Below are 22,675 nucleotides of genomic sequence, written 5' to 3' on the forward strand. Positions count from 1 at the left end.
AAAGAACATGAGTCCAAGGCAGACTTGGGAGGAAAGAGAATAAAATCATGCAGGTAAACCATGGGGCATAAGGCTTAAAGTTTGATGTAAGCCTGTGAAAAAAAGAATTAACCATTTTTACCCTCTGTGCCCGGAAAAGGCAAAGGAGAAAAGTTTCTTTGCTGATCTTTTCCATATAAAATGACTGCTGTTTGGGAAAATGGAAATTGAAATACATGATTTTTAGACAGGAAATTACAACTTAATTTAAAGTAACTTACTTCAAAACTAAAAATACCATAGTCAAATTCTATAGCAATTTTCTCCCCGTTGGAGCATGGAAATGTCCCATGACATGAGAATATTGCTTGAATTTTTGTGCTATATTTTACTGAAAAATGTCAGTAGAAATATTTAGCGAGGTTTCTAAAAATTATCTTTCTGTGTAAGCCAAACCCTCACAGTATTAGAATTGTCATGGCACTCCTATGGGAAAATGTATTACTTGCTTGGGGAAGATACTGTGAATCTTCTGTTTCCATGGATAAATGTCTTTGTCTTTTTCTTAGTGATCCAGAAGCTATGAGACGGCGAGCATGGATATTTACCTTGTATGTCAATAGCATGAGTATTTTAAAATGAGCTCAAAGGGAAGAGAGAACTACCAGACTGGTCAGAAAAAAACCAAATTACCTCTGTAACAGGTACTTAATATTCTCCTTGCAAAATTTTGCCTTTCTGGCCTTGGCCCCATCATACATGTGATTATGTGGGTTGGAAATAAGGCAGCTTGGGCTTCCTAAAATACAGGGGCATGCATGCATGAGTCTGTTCCCTGTATGTGCAGTGTTCCAAGTTCTTCTCCCTCTCCTTTTTGTTCTTGTCCCCAGTCACTGCCTCCAGGGTACCAGCTTTCCTTATCCCTGCTCCCATGGCAACAAGTCTCTGTTCCAGCAGTAGTGGCTCTGTCTCTTCATCTCCTCTCTCTGCAGCTACGTTCCGCAACTTAGAAGTAGCTTGATTTTCTGTCACTACTTTTCTTTTCGCTATTTATCAGGCCATGTGTGCTTGTTCCAAAACTTCTACTGTGAATATAATGATTCTGTATGTGACACTTTATTCACTTTAACCAAAGTGAATCCAGGCCTGTTTTCTTTCTTCTCCCAACCTTCTCTGAACTATTCTCTTCTATGCTTGGCTGTCTAAAAGAGGAATGAATTACTATTATTTTAAACATTGTCCTCCCACTTATCCATGGCAGGAGCAGCATAAATTGAATTGAAACAGCAAACATTTTAAAATGTAAATTAGATTAAGAAAGGTTAGAGTTGTATGTGCTTTCAAAACAATCCAACTGTCACCACCATTTTTGTAGGCAGTTTGTGCACAGAAAAGAAGATGTGAATTTTTGAAACAATCTGCTTGCATCAAATGATAAAAAGATTTTAGAATAACCATTCCTGTTGATTTTTTGTTGGCTCATTAATATGCTTATAACACAAAATATTCATATTGGACCATGATTCTATCATGCAAACAACTCAGTAGCAGCTAACAGTTCCAAAATAAATACGCAGCCTTTTGAAATGTTGAAAGTACATGGGCCTAAAATGAAAAATTTTTAAAAAATTAAAATCAAAGAAGAAAAAGGGGGAGAGAGGATAATAGTTTAACATTAGGAAAGGTGTAAAGATCCAATGTGGGAGTTATAAATCTCAGGGACATTGTAACAGAATCAATTGATAGATAACAGTAAATTTGTCAGTTGCTGACCTGTGATTATTTGGAATGAAACAATGGTGCTGCTGAACAATATATCCGTGTGCATTACAATGAGTAGCAAGTTCTCCACTTCTATTTTACATATTAATTTTTGTTTACTATAAATCACTTGATTTCTTTTTAAGAGCTAAAGGGTTAGGGCCTGAAATCCTCCTTAAATCTGAGAGGGAAACATGGGATATTTAGCAATTGTCACACTGCATTGCCGTTTTGTGGTGGTATTGAAGATCTTCTTTCTCCTAAAATACAAATTATTGTATTTTTTTTTTAGGGGGAAGGGCTGGTTTTGCATCTGTGTGAGTTGGGGTCCAGCTGTCTTGAAAGGACACCAGGGTTCTGGTGCACAGCAAGTTGAAGGAGCCAAGTGTGCACAGCCAAAGGTAAAGTCCACACTGGGCTGCAAGAGCGTGGCTAGCAGGTCATGGGAAGTGTTTATTCCCACTTTTATCTGTAGTGCCACAGTGTCAGGCTCCCCTCTGTAAAGAGAGGTACTGACAAATTGGAGCAAAGCCAGACAGGGCTGCTGGGATAGACAGGAGCTGGAGCATACAACACCCTGAAGGAATGTACTTATTCAAACCTTCAAAAAGAAAGCTAAAAGGTGATTAATTTTCCATCTTTAAGTATGTAACAGGTGATTATGGAGAAATGTAGGCAGTCTCTTCTTCAAGATTCAGAAAGAAGGGACAAAGGACAATGATAAAAGCTTTCATCGTGAGACCTTGCAAGGAGACTTAAGGGAAAGGGTCTTTACAATGAGAATGCTGAACAGGCTGTCTAGAAAGTTTTCAAAATTTGACTGCACTATGCCCTATTTAATCTGGTCTAGCTTCTGAGTAAGTCTTGATTTGGGCAGATGGTTGAACAAGATGACCTGCAGACCTCCCATCCAACAAAGATTATCTTATGATTCATGAGTCTATGAATACCGGTTCCCTAGGAAGATGAATCTGCACTGTACTTTCAAGATTCCCAGAATAGGAAATACTAAATAAAAATAGAGTAAAGTTTGCACATTAAGACAGACTAGGACAGAACTGTTTGATTCCAGCTCTTTGAGTGAGCCACTTAAATGATTGTAGGCTTGCGAAACAGTAGAGCATCTGTGAGCTTCAATTCTCCTCCAATGAAATAGAATGCATAATATTTCTCCACTTTATTTTTTTTTTTTCTAAGAGTGATTCACCCTTATGCACAAAAAGTTTTTTTAACAGACTGAGCCAAACCAGTTACTGATCAGAGATGCTATGGTACTACAGCCATTGTGCATCTGGTCAATGCACACATTCTTTCACAAGCATAATCATCAAATACATAGGGAAAAAAAAAGAGCAAATAAATTATTCCAGAGTCCTTCTTCCTGGATATAGAAACCTGCTTCAGATATGTCTGTCATTCAAACAAGTATTTTAATTATTACGTCATGCACACTCTGATAAGGGATATAAGCAAAGGGGAACATCCTTTTCTCTCTCAATCTTTTGAGAATTCCTGAATTGATGCCCCAGCATCTGGTCTGCTCTAGCAAAAAATGCTGTCTCCAGGTCCTTGCTTCCTGGTCCTCCTGCTCTACTTCTTGGCTTTGTACTGAGATATTGTAGGTGGTATGTCAGTACTGTGTAAATGTTTTGTGGTTAAAAACCAAAGAAGTGATTTGTGTTTATAAGCTTTAAATTGCCTTCCTGACAAAATATGCACAAGCTGAAAGCTTCTGCTGATGTAAAATTGTGATGGATTGCATTTTATTGGAACTTATGAATAGCTCTTTGATTTGAAACAATGAACCCTTTAAATGCCTTTAGAAATTATAGTGAGATAAAGGTATTGTTCTCCCTCCATCATCACCATCAGAGAGAGACAAAAAAGGCCTGTTTTTCAAGACAGACACACACACAATGCACGCTCACTCCCATATAGCCATAATTACACATTCAAATTTATAGAAAATGACAAATATAACATTGAATTTTTCATCCATTGGATGGATGCCTGAGTTTCAGATATAAACTCTTTTGTAAGTATGCAGAATACATGTCTATATCAGAATACAGACACTATAAATATATATATGTACAAAATATAGATATTGAACTTAAAACATTATACGTCCAAAGACATACAATGTCTATGAAAAATATTTAGGTTTTTTTTCACATATAGCTGACTTAGTATCCTAGAAGAAAAAAACCCCCAGAGATTAATATATTTTCTCAGAACTTTGGTGTGTGAGAATATATAGATTTATTTATACAGATGCATCTTCAGTTTTCTCTTTGTGTTTATTTATACCCAAAAACCATCATTTTCATATTTCAAATATCTCTTTCAGGTGGAGGTTACTTGTTTTAGCATCCCAAGTTGAAGGGAATATAAAGCCAAGGGAATATATAGTTAAGAGTATGTAATTTCTTTTCATCAGATTCTGTCAAAATAGAAAACTTTGTGTTTCATATGTATGTATATTTAACAGGAAAATGGGAAAATAAGAGAGTTAAAACTGTTTGTGAAAGCTTGGGGTTTTTTTTCTGTCCAGGAAGCTTCTAGTGGAAGTAGTTAAATGTCGAATATGATTACTCAAAACTGCTGCTAAAAACTGAAAATAAAGTTGAGCATACTTGTGAAGACTGTTTCAGAAATTTAAAAAGTAGTAGTGCATAATTTATCAGTGTTAATAGCCTTAGGTGCATTTCTGAGGTAATTCACCTAAACAGTCAACAATTTATCACATCACAATACATAAAATGTACTTTTAATTAATAAATAGACATTCTATTGCCTTTACAGCTACAAAAAAATCAATCCTTCCTTACCTTCTGCCTATAGTTTGGGTTCCTTTAATGGGTTTTAATGGGTTTTATTCTATGCTCCCTTGGCAAACTTATTCATTTGCTTCCTGGAAGACTTTCTGTATTTTGTGGCATAATCTCAGTGTCTATAGGGTATCTGCCTGATACCTTAAAGCATCATTCATTACTCCTGAAATGGCACTCTAGTCTACCTTGGAAGTAATGAAGTTACTGTAATGTATCGTAGTTCTTGTTAACGGGCTGTCAGTGAAGTCCTTATGTTTAAACTGTTTATTGGGAAAATAAGGTGTTTCCAGTATTTCTGAATGGTTAATGAAGTATTTCACTTGCATAGTCTCAAGATAGTTGGCAAAAAGAGATCTTCATCTCTTACAGAGAAGTCAGAATTTCAAACAGAATACAAAAATTATTTATCATCTCACCTTATTATTATCATTTTACAACTATTAAACCTCAGGAAAAGAGAAGTAAAAAGCACAAAAGGCTTCCAACAATGTCACAACATGACAAAAATGAGGAATCAGGACCAAAGCCAGTAACTGAATGTTTATAAAACCACTGAAATTTGTGATTTGTCTACCTGTAAGGTTTTGTCAAGTTTATGTTAGCTTTAAAACAAAATAATAATTAAATTGTATATATTGAAATATTTCCCAAACAACTTTCTCATGAGCCATGATATCTCATTTGCTCCTTGGGATAGTTTTTCATAGGCAGCACTGCTTAGAGGAATCTCAAGATAGTCTTATAGTGTTTTCCAGGAAAGGAAAATGACTCTTTTCTATTTATATAAAGGAAAATTAGTCCTGATCCCTTATACTGCTCTAATAATGTTAAGTACATAATAGTTGTAGCTGAATATCTGTCATGAAGGTTTTCCCCTTGTTATAGGACTGAGTTCTGCCTCTACAGGAATGAATTGGACTTCACTTTATCAGAGAATACAAAACACCTGAAAAATCTGTCCTCAAGCCTGTATGTATGCATACAGCTATTTAGGCATTGGTGAATCCTCTTTGGAAAAGAACCAAAGATTCAGAAACTAAGTTTAAAAAAATTATTATAGGTTTTTAAATCAATATAATTGTTTCAAAATGTGGGAGTCAACGTAAGTCCTCACAAAAGCATAAAGCAGATACGGGTTTTTTTGGAAAAACCATGATATGATCATTAGACAACATAACAGAAGACAAATTATTTATGCCTAGTACAATACTGCAATTAACAGAATAGGGATGAATACACAGAAATATGTAGAGGCAGAATGTCATCAAACAAAATGTAACCTGAAATACTAACACACAGAAAAATCCAGCTTCAAAAATCTTTTTTCTTTTCTGCCTCTTTTCTCAATAATTTCGATACCTAAAAATGCAGAAACATATCTCAGGTATTAAGATTCTAATTCTCTTTCTTGCTTCTCACAGCTGTCCTTTCACTCTGTATTAAAGCAAGGTGTCTGGCTCTTTACTATTTTTACACACTCAAATCTCTACTTCTTTTATAGAGCTCACCCACTGAACCAAAACCACAAAATAAATTGACATTGACACCAGCTGTGATCCATATTCAAAAATTTGTTCCGAGAACATACAAAGTTTAGAATTTAACCCACCCTTCCCAAACCTAAACTGTTGCTATGGCAAGTCCCTACGTGTTATTTTACAAAGGCAGCCACACCTCAGATTAAGAGCCTTGAGTGTCACAGGTAGCATGTGTGAATAGAAGCCTGACTCAGAGATGGAAATCTTCCAGTTTCCACTTTTCTCTCTTTATCAGTTCTTCTTAGAATTTTGACACAAAATTTTCAAAAGTAAAGGGATTTTTGACAAAGTTATTACAAGTAGTAGCTTAAATACCCTGATTTTATCTCCAAATAGCAGTATGTCAAGAATAAGAAAGATGGAAGCAAGTTTTTTGTTAAATATAATCATCAAATAAGTGTTTTGCGATTGGGCTTTTCTCTTTTGCTTCCTGCAACTTCCAGGTATATACTAATGAATAAATTATGTAAAAGGTTGTGAGTCCAGTAGAGTAAAAGGGTAGTCATCACAAGAAAATGGTCAAATATCACTCTTTTATGATTGCAAAAATGGAGTAGTTCCATTGTCAACTGCTGTGAACTTTCATCTTTGAAAGTTTATTTCGTTTTTGAGCATGACTAATTTTGAACCTCCTCAGGTAAAATTAGCTGTTGCTAAGGTTCTGATTGCAAAGAATGCTGCATCTAAATTTTTCTTATGTTGAAATCTACATATCCCAGGCAGGACTTTTTGCAATAATCAAATTATTTCATTACTTTATCATCCATCTACATAAATATATACCTAAACCTTAAGGATCTGTAATGAAATAAAACAGTATTTGGTGAGATTACTTCCCACACCTTTGACTTGATTTTTGTTATAGAAAAAACAAGTAGCTGCACATGTCACTACCTCTAGTAGCTATAGCTAATATTCTGAATTTTGAAAAATGTCTCTTGTATTTATATCATCAGAGATAGCTCACAGGATACCATCAAGGTGTTGATGCAAAACCTATTGTGTGACTCATTTTTATACGTTTTTCTTAATGAGCCATATCCACTTTGAAGACTAAATTAGGTTATCATCAGACTAACATGATCTACAAAACATTGTAAAAAGGTTAAACTCTCTTAGATGGGGTTCCTGGATATTTATTTGGAATTACAAATGCTCCTGTTAGAAGATTATCCTAGTACCCATAGATTAAGGCCACTGCATGAACACTCTTTTACAAATCAATATTAATTAAAAATTATTATGATCAGAGAACTAAACAAAGGGCCTATGCTACTAAAGAAAGGGTATGCCCCAGTGACAGATCACTGTTAAAACCTCTCATGCCATTGGGTGATATTTGCCATATGTCCAATGATTGATAGTAAGATTTAATGAGTTCTTACAAGCAATTAAATAATCAAGGGTTCCTGCTGTTACATGGCATAGCTTGATAGAACAGTGACAAATGAGAGAATATCTGCAACCTAATCAAAGGGACATATTTCCTTGGGAACAAAATAATATTATCCACCAGTGCAATCAAAGGACAAAAGAACACAGAGAGGACGCAACAGAATGAGATAAATTTTGTGCTCTTTTCATTATTCTGGCCATACAGTTTCCATTTATTGGATCCTATTAAATCAGAAGGACAATTAGGATACTTAAATATGTTTCATTTGTCATAAACTGTTAGCTAGTGGGTACATATCCATATCCAGTCACCTTAGGTCTCCTTTCCCCATGAAACACTATCCTAGGTTATGGTTTCTGTATTTTTTATTTGTTATTTATTTCTATTGTGATTGCTGAAGTTCTGTTTTAGTTTGGATTTTGTTTTTCACTTTAACTGAAAGACTGCACTGCACCAAATCTGTCAAACATTTTTGATTAATGAATTGCTTCAAACATTAGAAATTATCTATATGAACATTAGCTCCACTTTGGATGTGAAATGACATGATTTTAGTATTTCTTTTAATTTCTTTTATATTTTTTATATATTTTGAAATTTCTTTTCACTAGAACCGCCAAGCTTTCCTTTTGTTTCTGTCAAAAATAAAATAAAATATTACAAGATTAGACAATATAGTTAAAATTTTCATTAGAAAATGTATGCATCAGACTATAGTTATTTTGTATTATATTTCAGCTAGCTATCTGGTGAGTGGGGTAAAAGTTATTGAAAATGCACCAGACAACCAAGAGAACAATGTGGCCCTACTAATCATTATGTTCCAGTCTTTAACATATGATCCATCTTTAGACTGTATAATACATGACCTTTCTAAATCTACACTGAGCTCTTTCCTGGTTTTTTTCTGTGTTGGTCGCATGTGGGAAGAGAAACAAACTCTGGAGCAGACTGACCACGGGCCCGGTTATTCCACTTCCATCATGGTTTCCCAGAGCTCATTTCTCAGACTAGAGCATAAGAAGCAGCAAACTGTTGGGGATGATGCATGCACACTGCACAGCAGAACTTCCAGTGGCTTTGGTAGCTGTTATACAGAATATTCATGGAATCTCAGTCATGGAGACATTCACAAACAAAGAATTGTTTGGGTTGAAAGGGACTTTCAAAGGTCATCTAGTCCAAGACCCCCAAATGATCAGGGACATAATTTCATCCTTGTCTCTCACTTCTAATGGAATATGCAAAACTGTCCTACCCACAAGGTGTTTTTTCTGTTTTTTCCCAGCTTTTTCCTAATGAGGGATAAGCACAAGTTGTAAAACCTTGACATTTCCAAAAAGCCCAGATTACCTGTTTTTTCCAGCCAGCTGTGTTTAACACTGAAGTATCACTGATTCTACTTTTTCCACAATCCAGTACATTTGTTTTGTTTTTTCATACACAAAGTGAAATTTTTCCAGAGTGTGTATCATGTTTCAGACATTAGTTATATTGCTTGATGCACTAATGGAAGATGCTCAGATACTACACCAAAAAGTCAGTACAAAGAGTATATCAAATAACTAGATAAAGCCACACTTGATAAAAACACAGTTCTTTGTTGGATTTCAGCTGTGGATGATTCTGCTGAAATCAGCAGTGATACATCATGAAAGTGAGATAAAGATGCTAAAACTAAGGCATATTTTTAGAATAAGAAGATCCATTTGGTTTCTGTAAGTCTTAAAAATTACATTGTCCGCCTCAAATTTTTGCCTTGAATTTTTAGTTGACTCCAAATATGTCAGGTCAAGAATTGCTCAGATTAGTGGCTGAGGTGGTTTGGGAACTTGAGGAATTCTGCTGCTGCAGAACCACATGTGCACAATGACTTTAATGAAACCGTCGAGTGATGTTTAACAAGGGGGTCTGTCAGATCACTGATCCATTGGATCACATCAAGTCTGAACTTAGGTCTGAGCTTAATGTGATCTAGTGAAGATAAACTAAATGAGTTCTACGTGTAGTAAGTGGCAAGAGTCAACAACTCCTACTAAAATAACAACTTGGTTGATACAGAAAACAAACAACCTCTCAAGAATCATGGAGCGATACCAAGTTTTTGGCAGCATTAGATTCCTAAGGACCACTCTCAATCAATATATTCACAAAAAGTACACACCTCATTATATTCTGTACAGATTGCAAAGCTAGCTATAATGTAAAAACAGGCAGACAGTCTGTCTCAATATTATTACAGGAAGGCTTGGTTAAATTAATAGCTTCTCATTGATTAAAAAATCTTGCATTTTACATGTTCTTAAGTTGGTTCCCACCATTACCTTTCAATAACAGAATACGAGTCTTTGGAGAAATGTGGTTATATTGAACTACTGTATTGAAATATGAAGGTAGGCAAAATAACCTGTTTACCTTAACCTATTGTTGTTTCCTGTCATAAAGTTCTCTCCACCTGAAAGATAAAGACAACCCCATCAATGCACCCTAAATTTTTGTTCTTTGTTAATTTTTATAGTATTTCTACACTATTACCAATGTTGCTAGTTTGGAATAGTCATTGGGAACCACTTTACCAAATCATTCCAGTAACTACTGAAAGTGAGAAATATTTATCTCCATGTAGCATTTGCTGTTGTATACAACACTCAGCTTTTGATTCTTTGCAATAACTATACTAAATCCAACTGAAAATAATAACACTAGTTCTGATCCACTAAAATGCTTTTGAAATTATTCTAAGAACTCATGATTCTTGATGGCACAGAGAACTTTGCTAGTCTGAGTTTTTCATACCAATCGTATTATGCACACTCCATCAAAAACTGTTTTGAGAGCTTCTGCATAAACCTATTCAAATATATTTTACTGACATGCAGTGTTGGAAGAATTTTCTCAGTGCCACAAGATCATCTAAGCTGAATTGAAGTATCACAAACCCACAACATTTTTTTTAATATAATGAAACATTGTGATCTATTGCCCTTGTTCTTTTGTACTGCAGCAAACTTGATCTGCTCCACTACCAATCTTACAGGTCAGATGTTTTTCTGCCAAACAGGAAAGGACAGATCAGATGTCCAACTATGCTCTGACATATTTAGACCTGAGTTTCAACTTACTAAGACCTGAGTTTCAACTTACTAAGACCTGAGTTTCAAGAATAATGTTGCTTGTCTTAGTACAATGCATATGCCTTCCTCTTTGTCAACAGAAACACTAAACCAAGCAGCATTTTCTTGGATGCACAGCAAACAAATGGCGGCTGCCACATGTGCAGTGTGACTAAGATATTGGGATGTGAAAGGGAACAGACAAGGAGGTTGACTTTATGGGGACAGGACAGCTGTGTGACTAGTCTTTGAAGGTATTAACTTCAGTATCATCTAGATATGGCCTGTGCTTTTGCCAGTTGAGTTTTCACTGTAAAATGTCTAGCAGATTACTTTCTCTTTAGAAAAATATGAGTCTGTATGCTGAGTTCACTTTGTTACCTTCCAATTCAGTTTTTCGTAGAATCATGTCGTTTTGTAAAACTCTCTATGGAAGCATTTTCCCCTCATATTGTGCCGCTGTCCTGATTTTCTCTGTTGACCACAGTGGTGTGTGTGCAATGTGGCAGGGAGGCTTTTCCTTCTCATGAGGCTGAGTCCCTTCCAAGTTACAGGGGTCAAGCGGCATGTTTACTTCCAGATATTCATCTCATTGGCTGTGTGCATGCTGACTCTTCTCTTTTTTTTTCCCTCTGTTTTCTAATCATCAGAGTCCTGCAATGTAATGAAAAAATGTTGCTTGGTTCTCAATGAATTCTGTGGAAGTACCAGAGGAAAAGAGTAAGCATCTATATTTGGAATAAACACAAACTATTATTAGACAGAGATTTTGGAAGTAGTTGTAATTTATCTGCTATCAGGAGCAATAGAAAACCATATGGATGATAAGAAACATAACCAGGGCAAGGTCCTTCCTGTGTCTGTTGACAGCTAATATGCACCAGGAGGGAAATGCCATATGTTTGCATGTACATTACCACGGGGGGCAGTGACATATGTTCACACGTATGTCACCCCTCTGGCCTGCTGTCATAAGTCTGTTTCCAAAGGGGACTGCTCCCTTAAAAAACAGAAACAAAACCCATAAATGTGAGTCTCCTACATTCTCTTTGTCAGCAGCTTTTCTAGGAGTATCACTGCTGTTTGATGAGCAATCAGAACAGGTGCATCAAAGCAACCAAGGCTTCTGTAACCCTCTCCTACATCTCTTCAATGTATTTGAATGGCAAAGGAAGACAATACAGACACCTCACTAGAACAGTCACACCTGCTGGAAAAGTCATACCTGCTGAAATACTAGACCTGCTGTAAGCCCTGAGGATGGTGAGCATGTGCTTCTCCCAAAATATTTCATGGGCTGTTCCTCTTTTCATTTCCTTTCAGGTTGGACACATCCTCATATCATGTCAAAAGCAGTTCTTGGGAAGATAAAAGAAAGAGTTTGAGAATAGAGAAGTGACAAAGTGAGAGAATAAAAAGGTGTTGTTCATGATACTGTCTCCTGAAGTTTTGGGGGGTTGGAGGTAAACAGTACAATTAGATTATCCCGATCATTCCCCTGGCAGTGCAATATTATTCCTTGCAATGTAATTTCTAGTGTTTTGTTCATTCCATTTAGTACTAATCCAAGCAGATAGCCTTTCTGTTGTATCTCTTGGGAGACCATTTATGCCTCAATCCACTTACTCCACTATTAGGTAGATTTTCTGAAATTTGCAGTGTATTTTTCTCTTTTTTAATTTCCTTCCTCTCTTTAATTATCTCTTTTGGTGCAAATATGGCTCATCTTTATATATTTGCATTCCCTCAGAGGTCATCAAGTCTGGCACACAGAGCAGGAATGCAAACCTCAGTATGAAATCTGCTTTTAGGAAAGGGTAACCTGCAGAATATTTTGTTTGGTCTCAAATGACATGTGACTAAGAGTATTTTGAACTTTGTGGATATGAATCTGTTAACTAACTATGTCTTATTTGGTCTAGGTGTACTCCAATATGCTAGTAAGTTGATTTGAATGCTAGTAACTATACCAAGGGCTCTCTATGAAAGTTTTAGTAGGAGCATACAAAGCCTTCTTCCTTGTTTTGAGAAAACAATCCCTTACAGGAGAAAAATGCTCTAGACTGTGTGCTGTTCAAAGCCAAGTCTCTCATTTCAGTATCTGATTGACTTTATTTTTCTGTTTATAATTCAAAATTAATGAAACTATGCTTGTCTAGGTGTTCAGTAGTCTTTCCTGTGAAAGGACTAAGATTTTGGGTTGCCTTTTTCCTTTCCTAGACATTTATCTATCTTTTCCCTGACTTAGTGTTCTGAAAGCAGAATTACAGCCATTTCACCTCCTTCAGTGCCTGGAAGCTTCTCTGTGCTTTAGGCAGCTAAGTTTATAGCTCCAGAAAACCTCTCAGAAAAACTTAGCAGGAAGCTATGAAAGAAGTAGACAGCTGAGGCCAATCCAGGGCATCATCAGAGAGTGATCTCTGGGAATAGTAAAGCAAGCTGAGTCAAAGTCATGGGGAGGAATGAGAAGAAAATGTGTTAGGTGGAGAGAGTCTTCTTGTCCCTGGGAGGAACTGGGTCTGCTCAGGATGGAAATTTCTGGATTAGAGGATGTGGCAGGCAGGACAGAGTCACAGCACAGAGACCCGGTTCGCAGCTCAAGAAGAGGGTTGGAAACCACTGAGAGGATCAACAATGAAACAGCTCTGGCTTGAGAGATGGCACAAACAATAAGTTCCTGGGGATCAGAGGCTACTGTGCACTTTGTGGCAAATTCAAAAGGACACCAAGTTGACAGAAAGAAAACTACAAAGGACTTTTCATTCAGGGACAAAGTAATCAAGAAGAGACTTTGGCAGAGATTTCTTTATTAAGCTTTTGCTATTTCTGCCTTTCCTAGAAATCCAAAGTATCCAACTACTTAAAAAAGAAAAAAAAAAAAAAAAGAGAGAAAGAAAGGAAAAAAACTGAAACAACCCCAAAGAGTACTCTCCTTTACATGAACAGAAAATATAGATATTTGAAGTTGATATTTGATGGTTTTTGTTCTTCTCTAGGTATCTCACCATAAGAGAAAAGTCCTGAGCTCCAATTCAAAGAGTTCTAATCCAGAGCTAATACTATTTCTTGATGGGGCTACACAAGGTGAGGAAATAATATTTGAATCCAGTAATTTTTTTTTTAAATTTATATGCCCTTTTTCTCTTTTTGTTCAGTGTTATAGAAGTGTTGAGATGGGTGCTCCACTTTATTTAATTACCATTGTTATGATCAAATTGCATACCCTAAGAAAGTAATATGGATTCTTCACTCTTTCTGGAGAGGACAAACAATACAAATTTGGTCTCCAAAATTTGGTCTTCTCATTAGCTTAAATTAAACAGCATTTTACTTCACTTTTGGTTCACTCTCCTACATTTGGCTTTATGCAATCAATACCAGACTTAATTCAAAATATCAACAAGGTTCCTGACTGGGCCACAAGGTGAAAATTTCTCACATAAAATTAGTAAATACTTTCAAACCCAGATAAATTTGACAAAGCTGTGATTGCCTTCCTATGGATAATCTACAAGAGGAAGGCTGCACTTGAATACATTATATATTCAAAGTAATTTGCTTTATCAAATAAAATAGGTTGGAAGTAGAGATCAGTTATTGGTAAAAATAGGTGATGGCTAAGGATATGAACCCTAAGAAAAGAAGAGAAACATACCCTTGTTTATGGGAATGATTGTGAAGAATGCAAATTGGACAGGAGTAAACAGTCAGAGCAATGAAGGCTTTCAGTGTTGCAACCAAAGACAGTAATATAAAGAAACACCAAAAAAAAAGTTTACATTTATTGACTTTATTTCAAGATTTCTTTAAAATTCATAAGAAAACAAAATGAGAAGAGGCCTAAGAAATCATAGAAGATTAAAGTTATATTAGGAGTCATGCAAGAAAATCATAATAGCAGTGTACGTCTCCACACTAGTATTTTGAGATATAAACTATGATATATATATAACTTAAGATTTATTCTTAAGATAACTTTGTTAGTTTAACTAAGACCTTTTCACTAATGGAATATTGTTCCTTCTTTTATGCTGAATATAGAATTGGTTATGACTGTGATAATCAAAATATTCTATGAGCTCTTTCTTATCCATATGACAGACTTAGATTTTTCTTTGAGTGCATACATGTGCATTTCTAACAAATGGTAAAAGCATTTATTTTGTGAATAGATGCTATCAGCAGATTATTGTAAAATATTACTTAATAACCCAGTCAAATATTATTTCTGTTTCTGCAGTACTTGTGCTTCCTACTTTGGTTTCAGTGGATTTGAAGCCCCATGGACAGAAGACAAAAATATTATGTCACCTCACACGTGTTTTGTGATTTGCATTGAATTCTGATTTAATCTTTAAGTTTTACAATTTGTTTCATCTCTTTAGTATTTTTGAAAGTTGGGTGAAAAGTAGACAGTTTCCCTCCTGTATATGCCTGTATAGAAAGCAAGTATTCATTTTTATCACCGTATCTCGAAAATTTTCATTCATCTGTGGCTTGGCCAGAACTCTACAAACAACTATCTTTAGCAAACAGGTTCTAGAGCACTTGGATGGCTTAAATTTCCGCAGCATTTTATTACCTGTGCTCTATCTCAATGTTTTGCTCTTGCCTCTAGTGTCACAGCAGCAATAATCCTGTGAGCCTTGTGCTCATTCCTGACAAATGATCAGTCTCTTATTCACTTGACAAAAGAAATGAACTGTGTTTTGCTGTACTTCATTTCAGACACACAAATGTCTCATGTGAGTCTATCTCCATGGAGATTGTGATTCAACATAGCATCTGGAAATGCATTTTGAAACCTTATTCCTCCTTTTCCCTGGCACAATGGGCTATCCAGAATCTTGTGTGTTTTCTTAGCACCATTCATCTGATCTCAAACTCCTTGCAACAAAGCTGGTGTCTTGGAAAAAATTCTCTACATGATAAATTTGGGCTACCTTCTTATTCTTCCCAATATTTTCATCATCATTTAAATAAGCAGGCATACTAACAGCCCTGGGATATAGCAATGCTCTCTGCTGTTGTTCATAATTTTGTATTTACTTAGTTTTTGAAAGAGTTCTCTTGTAAGGAGTGATAACTAATTGTCTGTCTTATGTTCTTTGTTTGTCGTGTTATTCCTTGGTTAGGTCGTATCAAGGGAGAATGAATCGGTTTTAATGATGGAAATGGCAATTAGTGCTGCTGAGCTATAGTTTCAGTTTTTTGACAGAGCTCCTGAACTTAATAAATTATGGATAAGTAGAGGGGGAAGGAAGGTCTCAAAACCTGCCTGAGCAGCACATGAACTGGTAGCACACTACATTGTATCTCCATTCAATAAATGTCCATTTCAGTCTGGTTTTGCGGTCAAGTGTAAAGAAGAAACATCATCTGTAATTAATAACAGTTTTTAAAAAATCCATATGAATACATGCCAGCACCAGGAATGAAACTGAGAGAAAAAAAATGGTTGGAAATGAGAATAAAAAGTGCTTCAGAATAATGATGAAAACTCAGACAACCAGTCTGGGGGGGTGAACAGAAGCCTCCAACACTAAGCTTTGTGGGACACATCTGAGTTGAAAGCCTTTTTAGAACCATGTTGGATTCCATGGAGATAAAAAATATGTCATCACACAGATTATGCCAATGTGTCAGGTAAGATGCAAGTTGCTTCCTTCATGTGTCTGTGCATTTTCCCCACCAAGACTGTGAGTTTTTGAACATTTGTGGTTGGAAAAAATACATAAACCTGTTCTTCAGTGTGTTCATAGGGGCAATATTTATATTTCACCTGTACCCAAAGTATAACAAGCAGTGTCTAAATATTACTTATTTATTAGTACTGAATACTATTTTCTTAATAATAAAGCCAGATACATTTGCATGGCCACTTATTTAGACATGGATTTTTCTGGAAGAGGGTCAGTAAAATATGGCTTCACAGAGGCTTAACAGAGACCCAAGAAAAATAATATATGAGCCAAAAGGATATATCTCTAACTAGCTGTATGGATCTATGTGTCCTTTTCCCTGTGTCTTTTTTGCTTGCTTCTCTTTTCTAAGTTTACTGTACTAATAAATTACACAAAGGCAGGGTATAAGCTCAACTTGGGCAATGTATTTATCATATGAATTAATAATTATCATGCTCACTATATTGGCACAATATTGGCATGGTATGGTTTGCAGAGTGAGTTCCCATCTGAGGAGTCTGCCCTCAGGAGACAGGTTGAGCACAGCCTCCCTGCTCCAGAGAGCAAGGAGCAAAGCTGGCCTCAGTCATAGCTTTCTCCCAGTGTTCATACTACTACAGAGGTAACCTTTATAGCCTCCATTCCTGAGATATCTCATGGATTGAAACTCTTCACCCTTTCTGAATTCCTCTGGGGGAGGGGGAAAATGTGTTATCCCCACTCCAGCAGCAAGGAGGGGAGCACAGAACTCCTGAGTGGTAGCAAAAGAAATCTCTTCACAGTGGTGAAGCTTCAAAACTTGGGAACTTTCATCTGATTTTCTGACTCTGTCATTGATGTTGGCTAGTAAATCAGAATTTGACATCACGAAGAAAAGTTTGATTTGGAAGCCTAGTAAGAAATGAAAATCAGGCTTAGCGCTTTTATATACTCAAGATTAGCATTCATACTTCTGAATCCAGTGTAGACAATGATCTTTATACATATACATATATATATAAATGACATGTAATGTTGAAAACCCAGATTCAAATGATTTAGAATAATTTTGAAAACCAAAAATTCAATTGCTGCTCTCCCAAGTGGACCTCTGAGATGCCACAAGATTGGTGGTAAGGGAGATGTTGCTAATCAATTGGTCCCCATTATCCAAGCTTTTATTCAATCATACAATTTGTATTAAAAATTATCCATTTCTGATAAAAAAAATTATTCCAAGTATCTTGGTCATTGTCTTTCCTGCATTATAACAGCAGCACTGATTTCAGTTTTATGATTTTCTATTGAATTCAATGGTGTTCTAAATCAACTCACCCTTTATGAAAATCTAAGTGAGCCGGCAAAGTAGTACCTGATGGGACTTGAAAAGTAGGTTTAATTTTTTTTCAGACTCAAGGTTTCCAAAAGAAGTGAGCTGTTTTGCATGTAAATTTTGATAAACTGCTGTCCAAAAGCCATCCCAAGAAGTTGCAGTTATCTTGCTTTTATTTGCCTGTTCAGTTTTTTATGATACACACATATTAGACTGCCACAGCAGAGTATGAATATTGCTCTCTTCACAATGAGGACATGGTCTCAGTGTATGGGTCTAGGGATTTTTTGCATGACTTCACTAGTAACACATTATTTCAGGTCACATTTTATCAGCTAGCTCAACAAGAATGCGAGTGACTTTCACCTTGTTCCAGCTCCCTGTAAACATAGTAATTGCCAAAATTATATTGTCTTTTATTTACTTAACAAGCAGTACTTTTCAAAATAAATAGTCTGCCATGAGCAAACACAAATGCTAGCAGTAGTCGTAAGTCTTCCATGCTTTCAAACACAGCTTCTAGCATTTTAAAAGCAGACTGAGAAAAAAACTGGTGTGAGGAAGAGGTGTTCAAGCCCATTGTCTTGCTTGAACTTTCCCCACAAAGGTCCTGTTGGCATTATTCCGGGCATAGCTCCACCCACGGGTGGCAGCAATAAGTACTTGTGAAGCCCTAATACTGTTATCAATCTGCCTAACCTTGTCAAAGTGTATCAGACAGTTTGGTTTGCAGTGGCACATTTTTCTTGCCATTACTCTGATCCTTTTCTACCAAGGATGAATGGCTACAAGAGGTTTCTAGGAGCAGGCAGAAAATATCTAAGGAGCCAATATATGGGTTTACTGTCAAGTGGACATTTGTATTTTCAACATTGTTTCTCTGGAAACATGTGTTATCACCTTTCTCTTTTACTCTGCCTAGGTCTTGGTCTTGCCCACACATTAGCACTTCGTATTGCCCAACATCTGACTAAGTGCTTTCAGCTCATGCCTCCTCTGTAAGTTAAGTTAGTGGGAACTTTCTGGGTGATTTCAAAAAGTGTAGGTTTGATGACTATCTAACTTAATACGTGCTTTGTGGTAGGATTTTCAGCACTACTTTGCAGAAGTTTTCTGTACAGGTATGAGACAATGGAAGATCTCTTATTTTAAAGCAATCTTTTTTTTTTTTTAATTAGGAAAGATGTCATCTTGCTTTACTACAAAATTAAGTATAGTTATTATTTTTAAGTACCATTCCAATTTTAGAAGGTAATAATTTAGTATGTTAGACTGTCATAATCTGGGGAACAGGCAGAATCGTCTCTGACAGAGTTCTAAACAATTATACCTTCAAACCCTTAAAAGTTATGATATGCAGTTTTCCCATTTCCCTCTATCCCATTGAGCATATATTAGTCATTCTTAGTATAAACTATTGAAATTATTCAGCCAGTTCACCGTGTTGTTTTTAAAATGAAAAATGCTATGATCTTTTAATGTCTTCAGTGTTATAATATGTACTAAATTAGCAGAACCCTGATGCTCTGATAATTTACACCACAATGTGCTATTTAAAACTGGAAGCCCAGCAGGAGATTTTATTTTTATTAATTTAGTATAATTTTAAACATTACAAAAATAGCTGTCTCACAGCTTCCCTGCTGAGCCCTAGATTGTTGCCACAGCCTGTGCAATACTTTATCAGGAGAGTAACATCACTATAAATACTGCATAGTTGATTCTGGCTTCAACACAGAATACAAAAGGATGCGGAAGACTGAAGAGACAAAGGAAAAACAGGGGGGTAGTTGTGAATTTATAGTCAAAGCCAAAAGGCTGAAGATCCACATTGTAGTTAACTTCAGATGTATCCCACAATGCTGCTGTAGGAAAATGAGTTTTACTCTACCTCCTCAGTCTATTGTCCTGCCATTCTTGTGGACTAAACATTAGTGGAATATTACTGTTCAAGTCTAAGAGGTATTATTAAGAGCAGCCTGCTATGAATTGCAGCTTTCCAGTTTTATGTACACAACTGGCTCATATCTGCTCACCTTTGTGTATATTTAGTGAACTTGCATCTGCCTGATAAAAAAAGGGAACTGTCAGTTACCATATCCCACCTCTTAGCAGCACTAGGGACGTCAGATCCAGTAGGCGTAACTCTTTTGGCCCTTTTATGATGCTTGTCACTTCGTTGAATGAGCTGAGTTGACCAAAAATTCTTGCCAGGTGTGCCACCTTCCAAGGAACCTCTGCAGCAGAGCAGTCTTGGCAATGAAGCAGTATTTGTTGTGCAGAAGATGTGGTTTCAGGTACCACTGTGCACTGTTCATAACGGAAAACTGGGATGGACTGCTGGAGGGGAGAACTGACTGTGATTGAAAGTTATTTTAAAAAGATGTGAGCTTCTAAATTCAAATTCATTGTGAAACTCTTCAGTGCCTGTATTGTTTATATTTATTTACTGATCAGTATTACATTTTATGTTACAGAAATTTATAGATTAATTTAATTTATTAACTTTTTTACTGGCTGGCTGTATCTTCTACCTGATTTCCAGGTAATATTCTTAAAGTAAAATGTGAAAACTGAACTGAACTCAATTCCAAATGTTCAGGATTTACCATGCGACTCTAGTAAGGCAAAGCATATTTCACTGGCAGGCAACTGATTTCCTTGTAAAACTCCTGTAGTTTTCACAAAAATTTTGTGACTTGACAGCCACAGTAGAAATGTGATTAGCGCATATGTCCCCCATTAAAACAAGAGGACCTTCTATTCAAAACATTTGGTGCTTAGATGTTAAATGCCATATAGCTTTTGATTGAGTGACAGGTAGGCAATTCAGCTGTGCCTCAGACAGGAGCTGCATGTTCACCTTTCTGGGGCATAGAAGGCAGGCAACCTTCTTCCTTGTTGAGCCACCAATTAACCCTAAAATCAATAGTATTTTTCTTTGAATAATATTATTACTGACTAAAACACCCCCTAGGCTAATTAACAGGCATTTGGCCACCCCACCAGTCCATACTGAGGGCTGCTGAGGTAAACATTTTCATCACTGAAATATTTGTTGTTAAAAATTCTTTCTCTGTCCATTGTGCTGTGATGTTTACACCTGTGTACACACATACAGGAAATAACAATTCATTTGCAACTCTCTTCTTTTTCCACAACTGCCAGGAGAATGTGAGTGAGGTAAGTCATTCCAAGGATATTGGAAGAAATGAGGCATGAAATAAAAGCCTTCCTGCACTATCTGCTGATCCTCAGGAATGTAAGGCAACCTGCTGTATTAAAGAGAAGCATCCAGGCTATTAAGTAAGGCACTAGGACAGTGAGGAGTGAGTCCTGTGTGAGACACTCTCCTGAGCTGATGACATCAATGTCCTCAAAACTATTGCTCCAAGTTCATGATTATGAGATCTGCAAGATGTCTCACATGTTATTCTTGTTCTTGGCAATGTCAGGAGACTTAAAAACAAGATTTAACATTATTCACTATTTTTTTTTAGACATTTTATGAACTGGGTGTACCCGCTGACAGTGTTACAAATAATGTAGTATTGAGCAGCTTTCTGCTATTAATATTATTAGTCATTCTAATTAAATTAATCAAGTGAATCAATCCAAGCAGTGTTCCAGCTGTTTCATGAACAAATCTGAAGGACTCTGAATGGCTTGTACTGAGCAGTGTTCTGTAGAAAAAAGTGGGATTTTGCTACTTAACACAGGAATTTTCTTTTCACCTTCTGAAAAATTCTTGTCCGAATTACTTATGCTGTTCACGCAGTAGGCTTGCATGACAAGGTGACTCAGAAAAATACTGTCACAGATTGGCAGTGGAGGAGATTTTGGGTTAGGAGGATTTGGAGGTCTTGCTCTGAGGACATTGCAACAGCCCTATAGAATGATAACTCTCCTGAAAGGAATATTGATATATAGGTATCATTGTCTTTCATTAAACTGCAATAGGAAAGATGACACTGCAATAGTGATTGGATAGCATGATTAAATTCAGGTTTAATATTGTCTTCATGTTGAACCAGAAATCTTCATCCTATTAGTTCAAGTAGCAGAAGATCTATACGTTTCAGCAATAAGACCTAACATTGCACAGTTGTTCCAAAGTACAGGGAAAATATTTATTTTTGTAGTCTCTTTCTTTTCATACCTTGTTCATAATACTGCTACAGAAGCCAAAATACAAGAAAATTTCTGATTTGTCTCTCAAGAACAAACCTACTGAAAAAGAGATGTTTTTGGTGTGGAGAGCAATGTACATTGATATGAAAAAAGGACATATAAACTTAATGTTTTTCTTGTGTTGTAAAATGTGGATTTTAACAGCAGAACATGGACAGCAGGTTGACTTCTGCTGAGAATACTACACATGTGGATACAGTTTGTGAATTCTACATTTTTTTAAAACTTGAAATTAAATGTGTTGTCTGTGAAAAACATTAGATTGCGACTCTCCAAGACTAGTTAACAATTCTTTATATTTTCATAAAGAGCGTACATATAAAATAGCTTCAAAGAATCATGCTGTTGTTTGCCATAAATGATATTTTTAGTAATCTATACATAAATTATGTACTAGATTAAAGATACGTATGTTTTGATCTATTCACATTTGCTTGAGCCACAGCTTGCCTAAGACCACAGGCATTGCAAAAAAATATTCTAGATATACTAAAAACTGCTTGAACCTTTTTCATTGTTTCTTAGTAAGGCACATACAGCTTTTTATTAAATTATTTTCTAAATGTTATTTTGTAAAGAAATTTAATAAAATTTACTACTCTGCAATCCATTGAGCACTTCCTAATTTAATTTTCATATTCTGCATTTCCTGGGATTTACAATTAAAATCGTGATGAGCCAGACATTCAAAGTCTTACATGTGTGAGATTTTATTATTTTTTTAAGCTGAAAAATGTCAACAGGATTTTGGTTTTATAAAATACTTTCAAACAAATATGTGCAAGTAAGTGAGGCCTTTTATATATAGATTATGAAGTTTTTTCTAAGTTTGACAAACTTTTTTCTCTTCTTCTTACTTCTTTACCC

At 35.9% G+C, this 22,675-nt stretch overlaps 2 long non-coding RNA genes across 2 annotated transcripts; both read left to right on the top strand.

The window, feature by feature from the left end:
- Nucleotides 1–619: 619 nt before the first annotated feature.
- LOC119698069 lies at nucleotides 620–11,343 on the top strand. The gene is made up of 3 exons (XR_005256054.1): nucleotides 620–683; nucleotides 2,033–2,141; nucleotides 11,272–11,343. It is a non-coding gene; the product is annotated as an uncharacterized LOC119698069 (long non-coding RNA).
- A 337-nt stretch (nucleotides 11,344–11,680) lies between these two features.
- On the top strand, nucleotides 11,681–16,496 carry LOC119698070. Its single transcript, XR_005256055.1, has 3 exons — nucleotides 11,681–11,884; nucleotides 13,618–13,705; nucleotides 14,862–16,496. It is a non-coding gene; the product is annotated as an uncharacterized LOC119698070 (long non-coding RNA).
- The last annotated feature ends 6,179 nt before the right edge of the window (nucleotides 16,497–22,675 follow it).

Source organism: Motacilla alba, chromosome 2, assembly GCF_015832195.1.
Source record: "Motacilla alba alba isolate MOTALB_02 chromosome 2, Motacilla_alba_V1.0_pri, whole genome shotgun sequence".
Lineage (NCBI taxonomy): Eukaryota > Metazoa > Chordata > Aves > Passeriformes > Motacillidae > Motacilla > Motacilla alba.